This window comes from Elephantulus edwardii, unplaced genomic scaffold (genome assembly GCF_000299155.1).
Source record: "Elephantulus edwardii isolate Elephantulus edwardi_28Jun2011 unplaced genomic scaffold, EleEdw1.0 scaffold00008, whole genome shotgun sequence".
NCBI lineage: Eukaryota > Metazoa > Chordata > Mammalia > Macroscelidea > Macroscelididae > Elephantulus > Elephantulus edwardii.
In genome coordinates this window covers 4,133,891-4,145,202 of record NW_006399758.1, presented here as the reverse complement: position 1 = coordinate 4,145,202, position 11,312 = coordinate 4,133,891, and the positions used below count along the sequence as shown (strand labels likewise).

The following is an 11,312-nucleotide window of genomic DNA, read 5'->3' as shown; positions in this document are numbered from 1 at the left end:
ACTCGACAGCACATAACAACAACAACAACAACAACATATGTCCCCATGTCCATTTTCAAGTTGACAGTGAAAATTTTCATCACAAATTAAAACAGTTGTAAAAGATAAAATTTCTGGCATATTTTAATTATTGACTTTTGATAAGTAAACAGTAATGACATTCTTTCCAGTGTATCTATCCAATAAAATTTCAATGCCACAGTGACTTTATGTTCATCTTCATCAATTTAAAAAATACATGAATAAGCTCTTCTTTAACAACCAGAACTTTTACATTGCTTCATTTTCTCCTTGAACTCATATTTCCGTTCCATTTCTCCCATAGATTTTTTATCCTAACATAATATATTTTTATGCTTGAAGTTCTTTTATTGAACACATTTAATATCCTTCAGCAATAAAAAGATGTATATAAATTAAGATTAAATTTTTTATGTTTTCTGTAACCATAAGACCTAAGTGCAAATTTTCATTCATCAGGATGAAATTATCATTTCAATTATTATTAGCAATGTATTAATAGTAAGCTTAAGTTTAACATTATAGATTTTGACAAACCTAAAAGATAAGATTTAATTAAAAATGTACATCTTAATATCCACAGTGTTGTTATGTGATATTAAGTTTTAACCAACTCACAGCTGAATCTTCAGTGGGGTTTCAGAGATAGATGATTGCACGAGATCTGTGCCCACCACTATCAGTCTGTGCCACCCAGCTGAGCTGTGCCAATGCCACCCCTACCCTGCCCTGGACCTGCCTGGAGCACCAACATCACTGGAGAGTAGAGAGATAAGGAACTGACAAAAATGACTGGAGGCATCATGTCAGGATTAACTAGGGGGAGGAGGCAGGATGGTACTGGCTGGGCAGAGCAAGGTAAGGGAACAGTTGGGCGGAGGGGATGCTGGTGAGGCAGGGAAGGGATGAGATCACAACAGAAGCACTGAAGGGGGTCGGGATAAATACCAAATCTGTTGGCTATGTAATCTGAATGAGTCCTCCATCTGCTTTTTGGGTAAAATAGTTTGTCTGTGACATATTGTTGTAAAGTTGAGCATCCAAAGTAAGACTAAGAAGAAGGATTGGCCATTCACTTCAAAACAAAAGACTTTTAAAAACGCTATGGACAATAGAGCACACAGAGATTAGATTAGCTGATATGGCACTGGAGGCTGAGCCCTACTGTCCAGAAAACACAAAGGAGGAGGAACAGTTAGTTACAAGCAGACACTAGTGATTAGAATGTGGAATGAGAGAACTATGAATGTAGGACAATTGAACATTGTTAAGGAAGAAATGGAGCTCATAAATACTGACATATTAGGCAGTGGGGAACTGACATGGGTTGGCATGGGTTGTTTTTAATTAGGTAATCACATGATCTACCTTGCTGGAAATGAAAAGGTGAGAGGTTGCATTCATACTTAAAGAGACCATTTATAGATCCATCTTGAAATACAATGTTGTGACAAGATAATATCCATACACATAGAAGGAAGACATGCTACTACCGGTGTCATTCAAATATATGCACCAACAATAAGAGCCAAAGAGGAGGAAATAGATGATTTCTCTCAACTTTTCCAGTCAGAAACTGATCACACATTCAACCAAGATGTGACAATAATAGCTGAAGACTAGAATTCAAAAGTAGGGAACAGAGAAGAAGAATCAGTTTAGAAAATATAAACTTGGTGATAGAAATGAAGCTGGAGATAGAATGATAAAATTTTGTACAATTAATGATGTATTCATTGCAAATACCTTTTATAATAGACACACATGGTGACTATACACACGGACTTCACAGGATGGTCTACACAGGAATCAGATTTATTACATCTGTGGAAAGAGTAATTGGAGCAGCTCAATATCAGCGGTGAAATCTAGACCAGGTCTTCATTGTGCAACCAGACCATCAACTACTTACATGCAAATAGAGGCTGAAGCTAAAGAAAATAAATCCACAAGAACCTACATTTGACCTTAATACTATCCCACCTGAACTTAAAAACCATCTCAGGAACAGGTTTGAGGGCTTAAACAGTAATGAATGAAGACCAGATGAGCTGTAGGCTATCAAGAATATCATCCATGAAGAATTTAAAAAGTCATTACAAAGGAGAAAGAAAAGACCAAACTAGATGTCAGGAGAAATTTCAAGTATTCCACTAGAATTCTGTGAAGCCAAAGTAAAGGAAAGAAATCAGGAAATTAAGGAACTAAACATGGATTTCAAAGGGCATCTTGGGAAGACAAAATAAAGTATTATTATGAAATGTGCAAAGAGCTGAAGTCAGAAAAGCAAAAGAGAAGAACTCACTTATCATCTTTTAAGGCACTAAAAAGCAAATTCAAGCCTCAAGTGACAATATTTAAGGATGCAATAGGGAGAATAGTAAATAATCCAGGAAGTATCAAAATAAGATGGAAAGAGAACACAGAGTCACTGTACCCCAAAAAATTGAGGGTGACACAGAAGAATTTGATGAAACAACTTGTGACCAAGAGACAATTATAATGAAGGAGGAAGTTCCAGCTATTCTTAAGGAATTAGAAAAACAGGGCCCCAGGGACTGATGTAATATTACTTGACATAATTTTAACAAATAGATGCTGGCCTGGATATGCTCACCAGGTTGTGTCAAGAAATCTACAGGAAGACTGCCTGGTCAACTGACTGGAAGAGATCTATATTGATTGCCATTCCAAGAAAAGGTAATCCAACAGAATCTGGAAATTATTGAAAGATATCAATATTATCACATGCAAGCAAAATCCTGCTGAAGATCATCCAAAACCAATCGAAACATCAACAGAGAACTACAAGAAATACAAGCTGGGTTTAGAAGAAACTAAGGCAATAGGAACATCATAGCCAATGTCAAATGGAGCTTGCCTGAAATCAGAGAGTACCAGAGGAATGTCTGTGTTTCACTGACTATGCAAAAAGTATTTGACTGTGTGGATCACAAATTATGATTAACTTTGAGAAGAATCAGAACCCCAGAACACCTGATTGTGCTTATGCGAAACCTGTAATTGGACCATAAGCAGTAGTCAGAATAGAGAAAAAATAAAACAAAATAACAATACATGCTTCAAATCAGAAAAAGAGTATGCCAGAGATGTCTCCTGTCTCCATACCTTTTCAATCTATATGCAGAACAGATTCTTTCGGAGTCTGGGCTACTTGAGGAGGAAAGTGGCAACACGATTGGAGGAAGACTCATCAATAACCTGCATTATGCAAATGACACAACCTTGCTTGCTGAAACTGAGGAGGACCTGAAGCATTTGCTGAAGAAAGCCAGACTGCAGTCTTCAATATGGATTAAGAAAATAAAGATTGTCACCACTAGACCAATTGGTGGCACCACGATAGATGGAGAAGAGATTGATTGTTAACAACTTCAGCTTGCTTGTTTCCATAATCAACAGCCAGCAGTCAGGAATTCAAAAGACAAATTCATTGGAAAAATCTGCTGTCAGGGACCTCTGTAGAGAGCTAAAGAGCAATAATGTCAATCTAGTGAATAAGGTATGCACAACCCAGACCACGGTCTTCACAATTAGTTGCTATGCATCAGATAATTGAGCTTTGGTGCTGGAAAATTGTATTGAATGTTCCATGGACTGCTAAGAGAACAAATAATTTTGTCCTGTTGTTCTCATTGATTGCCTTCGAGTTGAGCATGGCTGATAGTGATCCTACTAACAAAAGGCCTGAAGCCTTTCTATAACTATTGACATTTTCATAGAGTTTCCAGAGTCATGTTGTCTAGGAAGTGGATACCACTTCAGGAGAAGGTGAAATTAAGTTGCTTCTTGGGGACAAGGACTTTGAACCTTCATCTGGCATACTTAGTCATGTTTCCAGGAGGGACCAATCCTTGAGTCATTGTGCTTGGAAGGGTGGAGGGAGAGTGCAAGAGAGAAACACGCTGGAGGACATGTATTGATATAATAGCTGGTGTTATGGAGGAAGATGCACCAGCAACAGTGAGATTGGCTGAGGGCAGGACATAGTTTGGAGCTGTTGTGCAAGGACCACTATGAGTCACAGGTGACTTAATAGCACATAACAAGAACAAATTGCATACGAGGAGATTGCCCATTTTTCTCCCTCAGAGCAGCTGGTGGATTCAAACCACTTGCCTTTGGGTTGGCTGCACAACTCTTTACTACAAAGCCACCAGAGCTTCTATTATGCATAATAGAAGTAATAATAAGTCCTTGAAGCATAATAATTAAATGAGTCCTTGGATGCTATGCACAAATAGACACATTCTTCTGGTATTCTTTAATTTCAGCCAGGATTCATCTGAAATAGCAATGATATCCTTGGTGCCACAGCCTCTTCTAAATCCTACTTGAACTTCTGGCAGTTCCCTATTTAAGTACTGTTCCAGCCATTTTTTAATGATGTTCAGTAGTATTTTGATTGTATGTGATATTAATTATATTGTTCAGTATCATTCAGTTGGATCACCTTTCTTTGGGATAGGAACAAAAATGGACCTCTTCCAATCCATTGGCCAGACAGCTGTCCTCCAAATTTCCTGGCATAGATTGGTGAGTGTATACAAGACTGCATCTGTTAATTGAAACTAGTCAATTAGTAGCCCATTGATTCCACTGATTCCTTGCCAATGCCTTCAATGCAGCTTCTACTTCCTTCTTCATTACCATTGACTTTTCTATTCAATGGTACTTCCTGAAATTTTTCAGTGTTAATCAGTTCCTTCTGGTAAAGTTATTCCATGTATTCCCTCCGCTTTCTTTTGATGCTTTCTGAATCATTCATTCTATTGCTCATAGCATCTTTCAATAATGCCTCTTGAGGCATAAATTTGTTTTTCAGTTCTCTCACTTGAGAAATGCAGAGCAAGTTCTTCCGTTTTTATTCTTCAATTACAGCTGTCTGCACTTTTCATTATAATACTTTGCTTTGTCTTCCTAAGCTGCCCTTTGAAAATCCACAATTAGGGACCACTCCAAATTATTGAGGAGTAAGGTACATCTGATTCAGGGCATAGTCTTTCCAATCACTTGCTATGCATCTGATAGCTGGACAGTGAATAAAGATGACAGAAGAAGAATTGATTGTATTTGAGCTGTGGTGTTGGAGAAGAGCACGGAACATCAAATCGATGGCCAAAAGAACAAATGGATACGTCTTGGAGAGGGTGCAACTGGAGTCCTCTTTGGAGACAAAAATGAGGAGGCTTCACTTCACATACTTTAGGCATGTTGCTAGAAGGGGCTATTCCATGGAGAGGGACATAATGCTGGGAAGGGTGGAGGGTTGGTGATGGAGAGGAAGACCCTCAGCCAGGTGCATTGATGTGGTGACTGCTGCAATGGGCTCTTTCTTATTGAGAATGGCGTAGGATAGAACAGGGTTCAGATCTTTTGTTCACAGGGTTGCTATGAGTTGTATTCAACCCAACAGCAACTACTATTAAAGATGCTACTAACTGAAATGTTGATTGTTAAATCCCACCCAGCAGCTCTGAGGAAGAAAAATTCACTGATGATCTGCTTCTATAGAGAATATCTGGTGCAGCAATTCCGATCTCATAAGAGCATCTCATGGGACCATCCATGAACTTTGAGAAACGATGATAGTTATAGAAAGGCTTCAGGCCTTTTGTTCATAGGATTGCTATGAGTCGTCCTCGATTCAACAGCAATCAACAACAACAACGAGTCATAATTTATTTATCAAACAACACCACAAAATGTGAATCTATTTACACACATAACTCCATATTCTCATTATAAGATCTTGCCTAATGGCAAGAATTTGGATCTCTTTGTCCTTGGTATATTTATCTATTTCACAAATTCCCCCTAAATATTAGCAACCTGTCATCCATTTCACCACAAATGTCCCATTTACAGAATCTGTTTATCTTGCCTCTTGGGCTCTGATAGTCTTTGGAGAGCCTCTCTGTGGATACCTTCTTCACCTTACTTATGCTTTCATCCTTGATGCCAGGTTTGCATCCCTGTTTTACCATTTCTGCTATTTTGCTTTGATCTGGTTACAATTGGATTTCATTATTATGAAAGAAGAGAGAGAGAAGAAAGGAGAAGGAAAAGAAAATGTAGCATACTCTAAAACAGAATCTTAGTGATTCTGATTCTGAGATAGAAAAAGACATATAGAGATAGCACAAAGCTTTCCCTGAGTTTCATACCTGAATGTTGTTGTTGTTATGTGCCATCAAGTTGCTTGCAACTCATAGCGACCCTAAGTACGAGAGCCCTAGACGCTGTTTTATCCTGTGCCAACCACACCATCTCAAACACACTCATTCCCACCACTCCACTCACAGAATCGATCCATCTCATCTAGGGTCTTCCTCTCCTGCACCCTCCTTCCACTCTCCCAAACATAATATCCCCCTCCAAGGACCAGTCTTTCCTTGCAACATGCCCAAAGTATGTCAGATGAAGCTTCAGAATCCTTGACTCCAGGGAATATTCTGGCTTCACCCTCTCCAGGACAAACCTGCCTGTTCTATCAGTCCATGGTATAGTCAACACTCTTCTCCAGCACCACAACTGAAAGGCATCAATTCTCTTTCTATCTTCCCTATTCACTGTCCAACTCTCTAATGCATAGAACATGATTGCAAAGACTATAGCCTGGATCAGGCGCACCTTAGTCTCCAGCCTGGTGTCATTGCTCTTCAGTACTCTTGAGAGGTCCCTCACAGCTGACTTTCCCAATGCAATTCGTCTCCTATTCCCTGGCTGTGGTTACCAAGAGTGTTGACTGTGGAGCCAAGCAAACTAAAACTGTTAACTATCTCAGTCTCTTCACCATTCATACTGATGCTGCCAATTGGCCCAGTGGTGAGAATCTTTGTTTTCTTGGTATTGAGCTTCAATCCATATAGGAGGCTGCAGTCCTTGACCTTCTGCAGCAAGTGCTTCAGGTCCTCCTCAGTTTCAGCAAGCAGGGTTGGTTGTGTCATCTGCATAATGCAGGTTGTTTATGATTCTTCCACCAATCCTGATGCCACATTCCTCCTTGTACAGCCCAGAGTCTTGGATGATCTGTTCTGCATACAGATTGAAAAGGTATGGAGACAGAATACATCCCTTCTTGATTTTGAACCATGTAGTGTCTCCTTGCTCTGTTCTGAATGGAATAGCCTGCAATATTCTTCAATATGTGCTAAACACAGTTTGCTATCTTCTCAGAATCAATGACTTCTTTGTCAAGTCTTTAAGATTGAGTTTTTTTAGAGGAGCAAAACCAAAAATACATGTCTGTCTCTATGTCTATTTCTAGGTTTACACATAGAGGGATTTATCTCAAAGAAAATAATCATATGTCTATTGAGACTGGAAATTTCCATCTGTGAGTCAGACATCAGGCTAGCGGCTTCTCCTGACTCATGTAACTGCAGAGCTTGCCAAACTCAAAATTGATTAAGTCAGAAGATTGCTGACTCACAAGCAGCAGAGAATGACAAAATCTGAGATAAGCAAGGAAATAGCTGACTAAAATTCCAAGAACTTTAGTTCAGATGATGAGAACTGGATGCATGATTCAGAGGAAGCAAAAATCTAGAAAGCTTTGCAAGAACATCCGTGTGTGTGTGTGTGTGTGTGTGTGTGTGTGCGCGCGCGCGCGCGTGTGTATTCAGACCACATACTGAAGAAGGTTGTCTTTCAACTAATGAACTGCTTATAGTAGATCTCATCATGAATATGATTACATGATATTAATCTCATCCTGAGGGATGACCTCATAATTATGTGACTGTCAAACTATAGAATCTTGACCCAACAAAATTCACACAAAACCTTTCTTTAACCATTGCGAGAAGTAAGGGAATGAAGAAAATAAATTCTTAAAACCCCTAGGACTCTCACTTCCAGGAAATTGAGAACCAGGTCTGTGAGAGCTCTTCATTAGATGACTCAGGCAAACATGTCTCATGTCATGTTCCCAAGTCAGGGGATAGATATAAGAGTGTGGTTGGAGTTGTCCTATTATTAGGTTTTATAGAAGTAGATGTGATCTGTAGTGACTATGTATAACAAAATAAAACACTGCTTGCTTCAGAGTCATCCTCATAGTTACTGCTGTTTTAGTCTGTTATTACAAAGTTTCATTCATTGGTATTTTCTGCCCTAACCACAAAGGAAGAAGAACTGACAATTCTCTAAAGTGGAAGATGCTATGTTCTTCTTCACATAATACACCTTCTTGAACTATTTGCTCAGTGCACAGATTGAATAGGTATCCAGAAAGAGTACCATCCTGACCCACACTTTTCTGGATTTTAAACCATGCAGTATTTTCCTTATTCTGTTCAAACAAGTATTTCTTGATTTATGTATAGGTCCTTCCTGAGCACAACTAAATGGTCTGTGATTCCCAATCTTCTTAAAAATAAAAAAGTGTTATAAACCACAAAGTTGAACTGTTTTGAATAGTCAACAAAACACAAGTCAACATCTTTCTGGCAATCTTTGCTTTCAGCCAACATTCATCAGACATTAGAAATGATATTCCTCTTTCCATGGTTTCTTCTGAATTTAATTTGAATTTCTAGATATGTCCTATTGATACACTGAAGATTCATCAATACACTGTGTTATGCATATGACACAACTTTGCTTATAGAAAGAAAAGACTTTTGAAGCACTTCCTGCATAAAATCAAAGGTTATATAGTCTTCAATATACATTTCAACTCAAAATAAAAAAAAAAACAACAACTTCTTACCAATGGATTCACAGGCAACATCATGATAGATAAAGATTGAAGTTGTCAGCAATTTAATTTTACTGTGTGCACAATCAACATTCATGGTAAGAGCAATCAAATCATAATGCAACATTTTACATTGAGAAAATATGTTGCAAAGGGTTTCCCAAAGTGCTTATTTATTATTTGTTATAATACTTTTGAGTCAGAACCAATTCATAGCTGCCCTTACAGTAGGTTTTCAGAGGCAGTAAATCACTTGGGAAGATACTGCCAATCTTTCGCCCCAGAGTAGCTTGTGGGTTCTAACCATATGTCTTTGGGTTGGCAGCACAGCTCCTTACCACAAGGCCACCGGAAGAGCAAAACCATTAGTATAAGGACTATCATGTGTCTGATCCAAGCATTAGTTTTTTTATTCACTTCCAGTGCACCTGACAATTGGACAGTGAATAAGGCTGACAGAAGAAGCATTGATGTTTTTGAATTGTAATGTTAGAGAAGAATAGTGAATATCCCATGGACTGTAAAAAAAAAAAACCCCAAACAAAAACAAACAAACAAACAAACAAACAACAAACCTCTGTCTTAGAAGAAGTTCAAGCAGGTTGCTCCTTAGAGGTGAGGGTGGTGAGACTTTGTCTCACCTACTTTGGCCATGTTTTTAAGAGGGACTGGTCCTCAGAAAATGAGATCATGGAGGGAAAGGTGGAGAGTCAACAGAAGAGAAGAAACCCCGCAACATGGTGGATTGAAACAATGGTTGCAATAATTGACTGGAATATAACAGAGATGGTGATGATGGTGCAGAATAGAGCAGGATTTAAATCTGTTGTTAATAGGGTTGTTGTGCGTCATGGTTGACTCAATGACACCTAACAACAGCAAAGCATAAGGTGAAAAATTCTATTGGGAGAGAAAGAGAAACAATACTAGAGGTAGAAAATATGTACTCAAATATTTTTCAGCTTTATTTCAGTCCCTACAATGATCTGTACTTTCCTACCATTCCTCTTCTCTCTCTTCTTCACTCTACTTTTCTGTCTCTTCTTATTTCACAGCTAAAAATACTACCTAGCTTTCCTTGCAAGAAGCCTCAGTCATCTTTATATTTAAAAAATATTTTAGAAATCAGTGTTGTAACTTTTTTAATGATTGTTGTTGTGTACTATCAGACCCAACCCATAGCTAACTTTCCAATGGGTTTTTGGAGGCAATTAATCACATCCTTCTAGAACTACTAAAATAGTGCTAGTGTTAAGAAGTTGTACTGCACATGAATATCATAAAACTAACTTAGGCTATACCAAAAGACTTGAGATGATGTCTTGGACATCTAGTTCAGGGTTTGGGTGTAGGCAAGGTATCCAGTAAGAGATGGGTAGTGTGAAAAGACTGCCAAATGTGGCTATGTGTGGTGGTGGAGTGTGTTGGATAAGGGTACCCAGTGACTGCGAAGGATCCCAGTCAGAAGAGTAAAAAAAAAAAATAAATCTCAATAATAGAGATTATTGAGCTCTAACATTGAACACTAATGACTGAAGACGAGATGAGTGAGCTGTGAGATGAGTTTCATGAAGAAAGCAAAAGTTTATGACAGAGGGGAGAAAGAAAAGACCGAAACAGATGTCAGAAAAGACTCTAAAACTTGCACTAGAACCCAGAGAAGTCAAAACAAAAAGAAGAAATGAGAAAGTAAGAGAGATGAGAAAGTTCATAGCCTATACACAGAGTGTGATGTTAGCTGTAGAGTTTTCATCAATGCCCTTGAGGAAGTCCCCTATTAGTCCTATTTTTCTGAGTGTTTATATTGTGAAAATGTGTTGGCCCTTATCAAGTATTACATTGTTTACTTTCATTATGGTGAACAATACTTGCATTCCCAGGAGAAATCTAATTTGTACTTGGTATCTAATTCTTCTGTTGTGCTGTTGAAGCTAGTTTGCCAGTATGCTGTTGAAGAACTTTTCATACTTTGCTCGTAAGAGATCATTTTCTTTTTTTCTATGTTCTCATCTGATTCAGAGTAAAACTAACAAAATGAGGCAAAATATATCTCTCCTCTTCTATTTTTTTTGTAACCTTTAGGAATGATTAATATGATTTCTTTTTAAATGTTTGATATAATTCTCCAGTGAGACCATCAGGACCTAGACTTTTCTTTGGGAAGTTTCTTAATTATTGTTTCAATTATTACTTGTTAAAAATATGTTCCATTTTAAAATATTTTTTCTTGGGTCAAATTTGGTAATATGCTGCAGGAATTTGCTCATTTAATTCAAGTTATATGTTAGCATATAATTGTTATTAATGTTTTGTATAATCCTAATTTCTTTGAAGGTGATAGTAATACTTCCAATTTCACTTTTTATTATAGTTATTTGTGTCTTCTTTAAGGAACAGTTTCTCTAGCTAACAGTTAATTTTATTATTTTTTTTTTCCAAACATTGACAGACTTTATTATGGAGGGGTTCCCACCCGGGACCCCCACCTCTTAAATAAAAAAAGTGCATAGAAAAGAAGGGATTTAGAAACTTTTGTACAATATCTACATTCTGGGCCCCCGGGGCA

At 37.9% G+C, this 11,312-nt stretch overlaps 1 pseudogene; it reads right to left on the bottom strand.

Moving 5' to 3' along the window:
• Positions 1–11,312, bottom strand: part of LOC102849803 — a 55,566-nt pseudogene that overhangs the window by 40,808 nt on the left and 3,446 nt on the right.